This window comes from Corvus moneduloides, chromosome 10, assembly GCF_009650955.1.
Source record: "Corvus moneduloides isolate bCorMon1 chromosome 10, bCorMon1.pri, whole genome shotgun sequence".
Lineage (NCBI taxonomy): Eukaryota > Metazoa > Chordata > Aves > Passeriformes > Corvidae > Corvus > Corvus moneduloides.
Window position 1 is genome coordinate 18,484,330 of NC_045485.1, and position 15,399 is coordinate 18,499,728.

Consider the following 15,399-nt stretch of genomic DNA (forward strand, 5'->3'; position numbering starts at 1 on the left):
GAAGCCCCCTTTTTTATTAAACAGGGTCCTGGCGAGTTTGCTTCACCGCCCATCAGAGCAGCCCTGCGGGGCCAGGCTGGCTGCGGGAGGGAGATGTGGAGCCAGAAATGCCTGACCCCACCCCAGCCCTTATTTCTTCTTTCAGCGAGAAGTGTAACAGCATCACGATCCTTGGTGGCATTGAGGGACTATTTGTCATTGGGAGAAATGCACTGGCAGGCAGCAGGAAGAGAGCCAAAGGCTGCAGCAAAGCATGAGGCAGGCATAGCTCCAGCATCCCAGCACCACGTGCTACCAGTGCTCGGGATCCTGCCTTTGCTGCCCTCATGGGCTTGGGCATGTGTCGGGCGAGGCTCTGCCTGCACGCAGTGCCATACACGCACGTGCCCCGCCTCCACTGGGACACCACGGGTGAATCCGGCAGTCTGGCTGCTTGTCCTCAGCTGAGAGGGGGAACTAAACCAGAGCTGTTGGACCATGGGAATGCAGTGATGCAGCAAGGAGCTGGGGCTGGCATCATGTTTGAGACAGGCTTCTCTGTAGTACCAGCTCAGCTCTTCCTCTGCCTGCAGCGATGCCTTCCCAGGGACCGCAGCTTCGCAGATGTTGCACTGATGGAGTGAGATTCCTCCTCTTCAACACACTGCAGCCAGGTGCTTGTTCCGGCAGCCCTGGCTTGCAATAAATTTGAAGCAGGGATTCAAAGCTGAAATAGCTCTTCTGAAATCCTCCCTAAACAATGGGAGAAAGAGTCAGGTCTGATCAGGGATTTTCAGTCAGACCTTGGACTCCACCAACTCCACCCACTGTTCTGAGGGATTACAAGGCTGAGGCAGCCAGGAAATCAGCTTCAAGATGGTCTTTCATGTCCCATGCACTCCTGGGACTGGGTTCAAGAAGCCATGACAAAAATTCAATAGGAAGGGGTTGGTTTGAAGTTTGGGGTGGGAGATAAGCAAGAGCTGGAGCCCAGGAGGGAGCCTGGCCACAAGCCCTGGTCCTGCCCATCCCTAGTGCAGCCCCTCTGGGATAAGCTCTCTTCTCTGCTCTTAGCCTGACAGCTGTCTTGCAGATCACTTAGCAACAAGCATGTGTGAAGCATTTGTCACATTGCAGGTGTGCATCCCAGTCTGGACACAAGGTCCAGTCACTGCTCCTGCTTGTTCCCTGGCATCGCTCTCCTCCTGTTGTTTTTGAAGCAGTGTGGATGAGGCCACTCACCAGCCTCTCTGTAATGTGCACACGTGTTCCTGTGCCTTCAGCAGCTCCTCCTGGGCTTTCCTCCTGCTCCACTTAATTAGGCACCGAGGGAGAGGGACAGTAACCAACAATTAGGTGAGCTGGAGAAGTGCCCTGGTTTTCTGGCCTCGCTGCTCTGAGCACCTTGGGAACTACTTTCCCCCGAGACAGAAGGAGAGAGAGGGAGCCAAAGAAAGACGGAGCAAAGCAGCATCAGCTGGGAAGAGCAGGCAGTGGGTTAAATTGTGCAGGCATGATGGGATGAGGCAGGAGAGTCCCTGGGAAGGAGTGAGGCAATGGGTTTTGATCCTGGCTCTGAATCAGTGGGGTTATAGGATCGTCATTGGACATCTGGATGGAGGAATGTCCTCATGCAACATTTATTACACAGGAAGTGCTCAGGAGTGACAGGTCAGTGTGGCTGCCCAAACTTGGCTCTGTGGTCCCTTGTCACTGGCATGGTCAGCTTATGTGGCCGTGATGTCCCGAGAACTGGCTCTCACCCCTGGAGCTTGTGAGGTTTGTCCATTCATAACTGTTCTGTGATCACAGTGGCATCCCTGGGGAGGGATTACATCCTCTGCCGACTGTGTGCCTGGCCCAGTTGGAAACAGTTCCGAGCAGCCTCTCCTTCCCTTTCTGTTGCCAATTCGAGGCCTTGGAGCTAATCTCCAGTGTCGCCAAGAGATCAGGTCTTGGCCCTGCTGGTAATGGTGTGATCCCAAAACATTCCAGGAACAGAGAATTTGAGATGCTGAGCCAGATGCTGACCTGGAGAAGATAAAAGGGGATGGGGAATCTGACTGCATCCAGGTGAGTCTGCAATTCAGTGCAGGCTGTGTGGGTGATAATCAGAGGTGACACTGCCCCAAAGCAACCTGGAAATGCAATGGGAACCAGATAAAGTGCAGCAGTCTAAGGCTTGGGAGCATCCAGCTGCTCTCCTCGCTGGCTGGGAGCTACCCAAGAGGTGCTGCAGGAGCCCCACAAACGGGCTGCTGCAGGAGAGAAGGGTGCTTGGAGCCCTGGTACCCACACCCCACTGGAAGTCTAAGTGATCAGAGACTTTCTTGGTCCTGGTCTCTCTGAAAGGTTCAATGTTGGCCTTGCCAAGGCCAGAGCTGTCTCTACATCTTACCAAGAAATTCCTGCCAAGACATTATTTGGCCAACGTCCTGGAGGCAGGATAAATCAGTCTGGATTTGCAAACCCCAGGCAAGTGGCTGTGTGTGTGCTCAGACACACCCCCAAGAGCAGCCGTTCCTTATCTGCATCCGCCTCTGCCAATCCCCCTTTGCTCAAGGTTGTCTCAGCCCTTACTCCTGCTCCTGGCTCAGCTCCCTTAGCTTCAAATTCCATTAGGCTTCCATGGCGTCCTCTCAAGGCAAGGGGCTTTCAAGAAGGGTTGTGCCCCATTTCCACTCAACTGGGGAGCTCTGGCAAGTGACAGAGCATCCAAGGAGTGCATGCAATAAAAATCACTCATTCGTCCCCATGGCAAATGGCCTGGCAGTGGCAAGAAACTGCTCTCCCATTCACAAAGCACATGCAGCTCCTCATGGGCTGACTCTGCCTTCTCTTTCTCCTAAACTGGTTGTGCATCCCCAGGTCCATATTCCCTCCAGCTGAGGTCACTGGATATGAAACTCTCATCCCTGCTGCTGTGGAGGGGAGAGTTACCGATTGCTGCTGCTGAGCTCTGCCTCGCAGGGAAACCCCTGGTAGGGTGGAAGATCCTGTACCTGCCAAATTTTTTCCCTGGAAATGTGATATGAAATGATCCACGGAACTGGTCCTGTGCTTGGCTGTCACTGCTGGCGCCTCTGACTCCACTCATCCGCTGGGCTGAGTCCCAACTGTCCGTGCATGATGCCACCAGCAAATGAGTGACAAGGGGCGCAGGTCCAGCCGTGCAGAATGAGAGAGGCGCTGGGGGAAGGCTGGAGGAGTCTGTCCGGGTGAGCTGCATCGATCGCCTGTTATCTGATACATTATTCATAACCAACCTGGGCTGCAGCTCAGGAGAAAGTGGTGAGCACGCACTTCTCCTTGGGAAATATGCCTGTGAGAGATGAAGAGCCCTCAGCTCCAGCTCATCAAATACCCTGCTAGGCAGTCGCAACATACCTCCTTTTGCTTTTCATGCCCACATCCACCGGTGCTCGTGGCACCAAAGACTGGCCAGTGAGTCTCAGCACCCACTGTCACATCATACCAGGGAGTGTTTCTATCCAGGATTGCTCTCTCTAAGGGCAGAGCATCTTCTCTTTGCTGGGACACCCCAGTCCTTGTCACAAACATATGTGACTCCACCTTGACCAGCAAGTTAAGGATGTTCCGCTTCCCAGCCTGGACATGAGCACAGCACTGAGCAGCAAGGGATGTGGGCCCCATCATACTTCCCCAGGGTGAGGTAATGGTGACAGAGAGGAAGGCAGAGGCACACAATGAGGATGTGGCTTCACGTCGGGTGTCATTCAGTGTAGGAGTCCCAGCCTGGATGGATGCAGTCCCAGGGCTGACCGCATCTAGAAGACTTTGGAGAGGATACTAAGGAAGGGACCTTCCTCCCAAAATATCCAAGCAACCAATGCACCTGGAAAACCCATTCCTGGCCAGCTGGGGTTCCTCTGAGAACTTGGTCCTGTTCCAGTGGGGTGCAACATTCACATGGACTTCAGCCCAGCTGTCCAGGTCAGGGCGGTGAGGCACAGTGGTGTGACAGCAGCATCACCCATGGGACCTGCTCCCCACCACTGCAGGATTCCCTTGGGAAGCAAGGCAGTTGCGTGTTCCATGGGACAATCCACTCGCTGTGGCACTTGGCATGATGCCACCACACTGCGGAGGGACTGTGGCTGGGAAGAGACGCTGGGCTGGGGTGTGTCAGGCTGGAAGTGCTTTGGCATTTGGGCTAGGGAGGGGTTCTAATGGGGAAAAAGGAGGTTGTGAGGCACTGAGGACAGCCACACTCTACATTTTGAGAGGGGCCCTTAGAGATGCCTGGTTCCGGGTTTTACACCCTTCTGCCCACAGCAGCAGGCCCATGACGTGGAGCGGGCTCACAGCCACCCATCCAGCCCCACAAGCATCCTCTGTGGTGCTGCTTCTCTCCCTGAACCCATTTCTTCCCCTCCCCTGCATCCGGGGATGCGCTGCCTTGCCTCTCTGGAGGCTGCAAATAAACCAGCCAGGCCTGGGACACCGGCTTTCTCCCTGGAAATATCACTGCTGTAATTCCCAGCAGATCCAAGGTCGGTTCCATATGGCTGTGGGCTCCCCGCTGCCCGGCTCGCAGCCTGCCCAGCCCGGCTGCCTTGCCACTTCTCCCTGGTGCAATATGGCGCCTCAAAGCCCAGCGCCAGCACTCAGGGATTAGCTCTCTTTTTTCTCTTGTTGTTATTGCTTTATTAGCTAAACCTAACGAGGCAGCATTTGTGCTGGCCCTTGAGGGCAGGTGGCCAGGATTTATGACTGCAGCGCTGCTGGGTGACCTGGAGTAGAAACGGGCATTCAGTGCCGGGGAAAAGAGACCAGCACCCGCATCCCTGGGGATGCCGGGAGGACCAGGACAGCTGCGCTGCCCAGTGACTTTTGCCGTGTTTGCACCGAGGGAGAGCTCCCGCGGTCCAGGGGCATTCGCTGGCATCGCTCACGCCGGAGCTGGCAAGGACGCTGTGCCATGCTGAGAGAGCACCCGCATTGCGAGAGTCACAGCTGGCACGGGCACGGCGTGGCTCTGAAGGGGCATTTCACTGCTCAGACGGCCGCTGCGCATGAAAAGGGCATTGTAGGGGACCGTGTGTGGCTGGGGAGCAGCTGGCGTTGGCAAAGCATCGCCGCATCTTAAAGGGACACAAAGACCACTGCCTCCTTCCCCAAAGGGCATTTTGAAGCTGGGTTGGGGGATGGGGGAAAGGGCAAGAGATTGTTGGGGGGGGCGGGGCCGGGCGGGGGCAGTGGACATCACTTTGGGGCTGTGAGCACAAAGGGGACAGACACACAAGTCCCGTCTGTGATTTGGGGCAGATGGGTCCGTGCTCCAAGCACCCAGTGTGTGGCATGAACAGGGGAGGTGCTGCCCTGTGCCACTTCCCACCAGGTGCCCTGGGGTGCTGCACCCCGAGAGTGGTGACCCCAGATCTGCCCAGATGGTGAGGACTTACTAAAAACCCCTTCACTCCCCTTCTTCTAAGCCAGCCACAGGGAGCCCCTGGCCATGGTCCCTTGCAGAATCAGGGCATCTGCCCCCACAGCTGCCCCCATCCATGCTGTGCCCGTGCTGTGAACACCCCCCCGCATGCCCTACCCAGGGGTGCAGCATTCCCCCATACCTGTCTGCCTAGGCCTGGTTCACACCAAGGGATCACAGAAGTTTCGTCCTGAAACTGGTTTTTGAACGGGCTCGGCTCACCCAGCGTGAAGAGCAGGACGGGCAACGCTTTATTTCAGGCGGTGGCATAAATCAGCCCATGGCTGGTGTCGGGCTCTGCCAGACGTTCCCCTGGGGAAGTGGAGGCAGCCGCAGGGGATGTTTCTCCAAGCCCGAGTTTGCAGCTTGGGGCCTGGTACAAATCCATGGCCACGTTTGGGTTCAAAAAAGGGATCAGGGACACACAAGGGACATGCAGGGCCCTCCGGCAGCAGAGAGCAGCTAGCTGGATGCTGTGATGGCTCAGCTCACTGCTGCCAGCTTTGCTGGAGCCAGTTTGCCAAAACAGGGTGCAAAAAGCGGCTTGGAAATGCTTGGAAGGAGGCACGACTTCCTCTGAGAAAGGACCAGAATGAGACAGGGACTGCAGGAGAGTCAGGAGGCAGGTGGGTGCAAGGGAAGGAGCCACAAAGACAAAAAGCACTTGGAAAAGTCCTCAGCAGCCAAACCCACGAGCCCAGACATGCCGCAAAGCACCTCTCACTTGGGAGCCACTGCTTGAAAAGAGCCTTTGAGGAAAAGCTGGGGAGCACAAACACGTTTCTCCTCCTTCCCCTGGAGGGAAAGCTCCTGCTCCACAGCAGGGTGCTGCACCCTACATGGAGGAGGACAGTAGTTGGGGGGCTTGTCACAGCATCCTCGGTTGGGAATGGGGGGCTGGGCGTGAGCATGAGAAGTGGGATCCAGACTTTCCAAGCAGAGGGAAGGGGGGATTCTGCCTTGCTGCCTACCCTGCTGTCGTAGCGGGGCTGCCGGAAGCGGGGCGAGAGGCTCGGGGTGGCCGCCTCGCCCCCTCCCCGCCCGCCCGCTCCCGGCAGTGCCGCTCTCTCGCGGCAGAGGGCGCCCCGCTCCACGCTTGCGAGCGGCGGCACGGGGCGGGAGGGGGGACACAGGGGGACACAGGCGACAGGGGAGCCGGTTCCCAAAGCCCAGAGAAAACCTCACTGCCTCCCGAAACAGGAACCCTGCCACTGCTCCACCAAGTGCGAGGCGGTTTGCATCCCTGCTTCCCTGCTTCCCTGCATCTCTGCTTCCCTGCACCCCTGCTTCTCTGCTTCCCTGCATCCTTGCATCCCTGCCCCGTGAAGAGTGAAGTGGCTGGCAGCTTGCATCCTTGCTTCCCTGCATCCCTGCCCCATGAAGGACAAGGTAGTTTGCAGCTGGCATTCCTGCCCTTGGCAGGTCCTGCCCCTGCCACTCCAGCCTTCATATTTCCTAAGGACCTTCCAGAGCTGGAGGAGGCTCAGAGTGGCGCTTCAAGGATGTTCTGTGGAGGGAACAGCTGTGATGTCCACATGGATGAAGAGACACCAAGGGGAGATGATAGAGGTTAAACTACTATCCCAAGTGTCGGGGAAAAGGTGAGGAAGGGTGACAGTTCCTGCTGCCTCCAACAGAAAAGCCATTGGGGCAGCAAATGAAGACTGAAGGTGGAGAAGCGAAATGGGCGGTGTAGGTCACTCAAGGACTCCCTGAAGGACTCCCCACTGCAGGAAGAAAAATCCATGGAAGTCTGTTAGATACAAAAGCTCAGACATCTCTGTGCTGACAGTGGTCAGAGGTGAGAGGACCATGGTCCATCCTGTGGTTCCTGCTCCTGCACTGCTCCCTGCACATCTGAGAGACATCCAGGCAGGCTACCATGGGGTAGTGGTGGAGACAGACCTCTGGGCTGTCCTTCTTTCCCTCTCTTCCCTTCTTGCTCAGTCCGGAGTAAGAAAAATTAAAAGCGAACATGATTTTCTGTTTTGTTTTTCTTTTTGTTCCTAAAAGAGAGCAGTTGCTCCTACCCCGGAATACCTGTCCCATCTGGCTTCCGAGTTGCTCATTTTCATTGCATGAGCAAAGGACCAAGAAATAGACCATAAAAATAACTGCCTACAGCTGAACCTCTCTGGGAAGCTGGGATACACAAAGGAGGTGGATTTAGGGGAAGCTGGTGACATAGGATCTAGGCTATAAACCACCTCCTTCTGCTGCAGGGACCGAGGCTGCGTTCGTGCAGAGGAATGATCAGTGCTGTAATTCAGATGCTCCTGCAATTGTAGAGTGTGTCAGCTGGGAAGTCCCCAAAGCTCGTCGCCAGATTAAGAATTAGCTGCAGATTGTAGTGAGATGGATTGGTGTCATGGCATGGTACCCTCCGGCAGTCCCTCAGAGCTGCTCCTGGTGCTTTCTGATGCCATCGATCCCTGCTGCCTACGGGAAGGAGACACTGGGGAAGGAACCAAAACAAGCAGATGAGGAGCTGGCCCTGTGCCCCCAGCCTCTGTCCTGATCCCAATGGTCTGAGCCCTGAGCTGATTACCAGCAGCTTGATCTCTCCTCTAATGCCACAGCCTGGTGCCCATGCAGGGCTGCCCAGGGGCAGCTGGTACACCTGGCTGCCAGCTTCTATGGATGCAGTTGTTTCCAGCCTGGCTTTGCTGGCTCTGCATTGTGTTTCTCACCTTCCCCAGCAAAGAAGTGCACAGGGCAGGGAGAGAGAAAGCTTCATGCTAAGCCACCCTCCCCTGCCAGCTGGTGTGCCCAGGCAGCCTGGCAAGCCTTTGGCTGGCAGCCTGAAGGACAGGAGTTACCAGCATTGCTCAGGAGTGAGAAAGGTCTCCTGGGGACAGCACTGGGGTGACAGAGGACACCATGGGAAAAGCCACTTTGCAGAAGGCAGAGCTGGAGGACAAGGGCTGGTGTCACAGAAAGAGAGTGGCACACTTGAATGCAGGTTTTGTGTCCCCTCCAAATGAGAGCCCTCTCAGCTCTGTGATCCCCTTCATCCTCCTGTCCCTCTCCCAGGGCTGGGACACAGAAAAGATCTTTTGCATTTTTCCTTGCAGTACTGCTGGCAGAAAATTTTTCTGTACTGGAAACTTTGCAAAAGTCCTTGGGGACACACTGGAGGGGGCAGGGAGGGCTGTTTGACCCCAAAGCAGAAGGATCCCAAAGAAGGACAAGCAGAGTATCCCATATGTAGGCTCTGGAGCCCCGAACTACCATCTCTGTTTGCAGAAGACAACCCTCAGCCCTGGGCTGCCAGCATTTCCTGACAAGCCAAGGCACACCAAGTGTAGCCAGGCTGGGATCTAAGTCACAAGGGCTTCCCACCTGCCTGCACACAAGGGAAGAGTGGAGGATGCTGCTCTGCTCCTCTGCGCTCCCCTGGTCTCCCTGAGCTGCCAGGAGATAATCTGGGCTTTTCCTCTCCCTAGTCTTTATCCCCCCAGCTGATTGCCTGTAGCTCCAGGGGAGAGCCCATCACCTTGGCCTCTTGGCTGCAGGGTTGTGAGGTTCCCACACATCCTTTGCCAGCTGAGTGATTTCTCCTGGAAATAACACCTTTTTCTTGACCCTTTTCTTGTCCCACAGTCTGGCCAGGTGGGTGTTAAACACCACACACACTTCATGCTCCCTGTGCCATAAGGTGCCCAGGGTGTCTGGTCCAGCACTGAGACACCCCGGGGACCTCATGGATTTGAGACCCTCTAGGCACTCAGACAAATGGTGTCACAGGCATTTGGAGAAGAAAGATTACAGAAGGAGAATTAAAGTCTGAGGCTGAGAGTTAAAAACTAAAGAGAGATACTTAAATAGCCCAGGAGCTATAGGACATGCTGTGGTTTCTCCTGGAGGAAAGGATGTAGTTGTGAGGCCAGGTGGAATTTTGAAGTCGTCTGATAAGTCTTTGTGGATGCTAACACATAGCAGAATGGTGAACAACCTACTGGATTGTTCAGAGAAATTACACCAGGGTGAAGACCATTCTGAAGATCTGGCACATCCACTAGTTAAAAAAACAAAGGATGAAGGTTGCTGAAACTGTAGGTAATAATCTCACATGAAAGGAATCACACAGGACACAAAATAACATGACTTTGGACCTCGTTATGACAGATACAGATGAATTAATTGCTGGGCTGAAAGGCAGTGGTTGTCCTGATTGGTTGACCTGATTCTGCTTGTTCTGGGGAAAAAAAAAGCTGTTCTGTCTCATTTAAATGTGCTGATCCATAGGGTTAATTTTTCCAAAGATGAAAGTAGAAGAGGAATTCAGATTGGGAGGAATAATTTAGGAAAAATGTGAGAAAATATTGTGAGCTCTTCAGAAAGAGTTTTTCATAGGTGGCAGGTCACGGTGCAAACAGAGAGGAAATGGGTTTGGCTACAAGCCCATTGTGATTCAGTGGCAAATTGGAAACCAAAGAGCTACAGATGACAACTGGAAGGGAAGGAGGACACAAAAAATCAGTCAATAAAATAGAAACTCAAGATATTGATTACAAATGCTAAAAAAAAGCAAGTAAATAAACCTATACTGGGCAGGAGGGAGGACAACAAGAGAAGTGCAGGTAGATGGAGAAGAAAATAAGTGACAGCATTGATACAGTCTCCACCTAACATCATGGAGATGGTAAAACTGACAGTCTAAAAGCTTTTGTGCTCAGTAAGTAATTCCAGGAGGGGATATACTTGTATCAGATGAGATACCATACAGACCACTGGAATCTTCGACAGATATTAGAGCACATACAGGAGTAAACTCACAAGCCCAGAAGAGTCCTTTGAGAGCTGGCAGAGGTGTCCTGCCCTACTAATCCTTATTTGCAAGAAGATCAGAGAAATGCTAATGTTTTACCAGAATTTCTAAAAAAGGCAAATGAGATCACTGGATAAATCAGACCTGTTAACCTGGCATCATGCAAAAGAGTGGAAGAGAATCTGAGCATTAACCAACATGGAGCTAACAAAGTAGAAATAATGAATTGCCCGTTTTTTGTGGCAATGATGTTTGGGTTTGGTGCGTGAAGGTCACTGCATGACCACAACATTGTTATTGTGAACATTTTGCCTGAGAACACTGAGATACAATAGGATAAAGTATTTCCTACAGGAGTTAGCTGCAGGTGAGCCTCAGGAATAGATGACCTCTGTTGATACGTGGGAATCTTCCCCACAGAAAGGTGGATGCTCCTGAACCCTTCTCATGGCTGATAATGCTGGCGCATGGCGGAAGGACGGGTAATGAGATAAGGACATCACAGTCCTGCTCACTGGTTTGTTACTTTGGTGAACTCAACCTATTCAAACAAAATATCTTAGCAAATCAAATGCAAGGAGGAAGGAGCAAATTGTGGACTTCAGTTACTGAGTGGGAGGATGGAAATGGTCAGAGCAAACAACTCAACCAGAGCTCCCACTGTGATATGGGAGTACAAGGAGTAGCACAGGTTTTGCATATTTAAATGGAGAGTAATGACATGGCTGATGCAAGTCCTGCCTATGATTCTCAGTTCAATTCAGTTTTGTTTTGTTTTGTCTTGTTTTGTTTTTAATCGAGATGAAACATGAGAGAAGAGGCAGAAAAGAATCACTGCAAGGAAGCCCGAGCATGGGAGAGAACGAGAGCACACATGCCTGGTCTGGTTATCTAAATGAAACAGAGATTAAGAGGTGTATGAGTGCTTTCCTAAGGCCACGGGAAATCTAATTTCAGTTGTAGACAACACCGAACATTTACAGAGAAACCAACAAGAAAAACTCCTCAGCCTGCTGATGACATGAGGGGCGCGTTCTAACAAAGTTAAACCTCCAGCCTTTTCTCATCATGTTCCCAATCTCTCTGGCTTGGCAGAGGAAGGATCCACCACAGGTGTCAGAGACCTCACCCTGGGAAACAAAACCCTCAGACACGCCCTTCAATCCCCTACAGCAATCCAAACGTACATATTCATCTCAACATACTCCAAGCAGGTATCCCACAGCACATACCTGGCATACCTAGCTCTGCTGGCTAACTTAACACTCATATCAGTTCCGCATTAGTCGAAGCATTAGAGCCACTTAGCGTACTGTTATTGGTGCTTGATCTCACAAGTGTCTTAAGGAAGTTGGTGTTCATACAGCCTGACTTTGTTAACATCTTAGGAGAATAGGCAATGCTAAAATATCCTTATTGCTCCTTCTACACCCATTTTAATCTAGCACCTTTACACATTGAGAGATTTATCATTTTATTGCTCCATTAACAAAACTGTCCACCATCGTCTTCATCTGAGGTCCTATGACCCTTTTCTCTATGCTGACAAAATCCTTAACTAGGAGTTAAAGGTTTTTAAATTAAAACTCTCTCAGGAGCCTAATTACCACCATTTCAATGCTAAATGCTTTAATACAGGCAACAAACCAAAGGCCAAATTCCAAAGCCAGGGTAAACCCACATGAGAAATGATCAGGCTTCCTCCACAAGAAGCATGATTAATCACCAGAACCAACCAGCTAATGAGAGAGTCTATGGGTTTATCTTCAGATCAAGACTTGGTTCCCTCTCGGAAGAGGTGTTTGCTTTGGCATCCACTGTAGCAGTAAGTGGGCAAAATACAATGGCTTGTGGTGTAAAGGAAGCCACATGGGAGGGGTGGCCATTTTTTCTGGTCTGATCCTCCCAAATGCACTGCACCTCCACCTGCTTCACCAAGAGCTTGAGGTGAGCAAATTGGCTCCCTGAAATCAAGGTTGGGGAGACAGCTCATCCAGCCTGCCCTCCTCTCTGCCTTCAAGGGATCCCTTGTTATGCAGTGTAAAGCAGTGAAGGGCAGAGAGCCAAAGTGTGGCTAACCCCAGCCCAGAGTCACTAAAGGCCTGGGAGCCTCTCTGATACATAAATCTTTGACACGTGTCTGGAACTGTCACCAACCCAAAAGACCAAACAGGGCCTTCCTTGGAGGTCACAACTTGGGGAACTTGTTCCCAATCAAAATCCTCACCCCCAGCCTGAGGCTGATCATGGTGCTTGAGGGAAGTCCCATTAGATCAGTGCTGTTCTGGTGCCTTATGGCAGCTATGCCAGCATAGTCCTCTCAGAAGCGACCCAAGAGGTTGTCTTGAGATATCTTATTAACTGAGAGGTGCCTCTGGACACAGAGCACCTCCTTTTCCTTGTTACTTGGTGGAAGGTCGCTAACCCAATGGGATGGGTGAAAGGTGGGAGGACGAACTGTACACTGAAGGTGGTTCTCCCTCCTGCTTGATGATAGTGGGCATCCCAGTAACGGATGGGTATTTTAGGGGTGGCAAAATCTCACCTTCTGTTATTACCTTGATGCATCCCTCACAAAGCTTTGGTCCAGCTGGCAGACTCCATCTTGCCCTTCCGGACATGGCCACATCTCAGGCATGTCCTCCCTTTCCCACCACCATTTCTGGCTGCCCCAGCAACACAGTACCCTGGGCAAGAGGACTTTTGCTCTGAGGAGACAGCAGTGAGCATACAGTTTTGCCACATTTATCTCCAGCAGCCCATGCCAAGCATGTCCTATGCTCCCCATACCAGCATCTCTGAGCAGGAGGCCGCAGGGGCTGATGAGGGTGAATGCTTTGCCCTCGAGGCTGTTCTGGAAATGATTGTTGAATCTTTGAAATGGATGCAAGCCCTTGACTTTCAAAAGGATGGACTTTTGATACCTTTACAGAGGTGAGTTCAAGCTCTCCTTGTCTTTGGGTGCTCCATGGTGTGAGGCTGTGGTAGAGCCTGAACGCCAAAGTTAGGACCATTATTTGTTCCTTTGACCCAGAACATTTGAGGGCAACCATAATGCCCCTGCGACCTCTTCAGAAGACAGTCCAAATGGTGCAACCAACTTCTCCAAGAGGGACAGGCTGCTCCCAATCTCCCTGAAACCCTCTCTGTTTCTGTGGTCATTTATTTCTTGCTCACATGCACAGAGTAAGGGGCATTGCTGGGAAACGTGGGCAGGTGTGGAGTCAAAATATGATTCCACGGACTTGCCACTCCTGGGGAGCATGTGGGAATGAAACCAAAGCCATAGCACTTTGGAGAATGTCTCCCACATCCCAGTTGGCTGCCAGGCAGGGGAGTCTGGATGGGAGCAGTAGTGCAAGGTGGGGGTGGGTCAGTCTGTAGTGCTTGGGAGCAGAGCTGCCCCATGCGCTTGGAGCTGCAGCCCCACACACTTAATGAGCACCAAATGTGCATAAAGTGAACAGAGGAAAAGCCTTTGTCAGGCAACAGCGGCAACTGCCACTGCGGAAACAGTCAGAAAAGCCTTTCCCCTTAAAGTTTACTACTTTTACTACTAGCCTGGCCTGGAAGCCTTTATTGCTCCAGACAAAGCTGGGACTTTGCTCTTGAGCCAGCCAATGAGAAGCATCAGAAAACCTGCATCCATGTATACAAGCCTGGTGCACCTTTGTGTGCATTCTTCAGCGTGTGGGTGCCCGTGTGTGTGCACATGCCAAGGGCTCTGAGCGTGGGTTTGGGTGGGGCAGGAGCTCACCTCGCCCTCCTGGGTGCTGCTGTGGGGAGCCAGGCGGGGGGCAGCTAGAGGCTCCAGGTTCCCTCCCTCTGCTGGGAGGCTCGGGGGGGGAAGTTCAGCAGTTCTGCAAACAGAGGCCTCTCTCAGAAACACCGACAGCCACTTCAGGGGCAGGTTTGCAGAGGAGCTCGTTGCCCCTTTGCAGAGCTGGAAGGAAGCAAGCTTCTGCAGGGAGCTTGTCACCTCGAGGCCCCCTCCAGGCTCTTTGGAGGGTCTGCCCCCACTGTGCCACACACCTGCCTGTGCAACTCAGAAACACTGCTGGAGCTTTTTGGAGAGCCCTGGTGAACCTGTGCACACGGATGTGGATCCTGTGGGTGCAGAGTGGGACAGGGTTGGTGCTTGAGCTGCCCCTGGCAAACCCCCAGCAGAAACCATGCTCTTGGTTTCCACTGAGCTCCAGCCAAGATCAGGGTCTTCCAACAACAGGGAGGTGTGAAAGGTGCTGAGGCCATCTAGAAGGGACATGATCTTTGCTGATGTGGGTGGCAAAGGCCTCCCAGCTCCAGAGGAGCTGCCAGGAGCCATGGAAGCCAGAGTATCGTGACTGTCCTCCTCCACATTCTGGCTACCAGACCCCTGCCAGCAGCAGGGCAGGTGCCTGGTGACTCCTGGCTGAATGGTCACTCCTGCAACTTGAGACCTCAGCCAAGCCATGCATCCCATGCTCTTGTGGGATACCAAATGCTGGAGTAGCCTGTGGTCTGCACCACCTGATGGGCACTTCTGCATCGCCTGACTCCTGTCCACAGGGTGCTTCTCCCAGGACTGACATCAACCTACTTGTGCCCATGGCAGGTGGAGGCCCTCGACCACATTTCATCTGCTGGTCCAGGATGGCAAGAGAATGCTGAATCCTGGCCTCCTCTGCTGCTCCTGGCCCTCCCACAGCCCGCAGTGTCTGGGAGCTGTGGCAGGCATGCCTGCTGCACCATGCGGCGTTTCTGCAGGCGAGGAGGCCTTTGAGAGGCCAGGATAATGGCTAATAGTGCTGTTTTCCTCTGCTCTGCTTTCCTTCAAGTGAATTACCAGGGTCTTGCTGGGAATTATCCTGCCATTACCCAGCACTCTGGGGAGCAGCCAGTGATTTACTTAACAGCAAACAACACAAAGAGCCGGACACGGCGGGAGCTACACAACTGAGCAAGCTGGGGAACGTACAAGTGGAAGAAAAATGCTGTAACAGCAGCCAGGGTGCAGGGATCCGGCCAGGGCTGCCAGCCACGGATGGGCACGAGGATATCCCCAGGATCTGCCCTCAGTTTGCACGTTCCAGGGAGCCGTTCCCTGCAAGGGTAGACTTGGTCCATGGAAATGTCAAAGGGTGGAGGCCCCATGGTTCTGTGCCCAGCTGGCCAGGGGGAAGCCCAGGGCTGTGGCACAGAGAAAAATCCAGCTCTC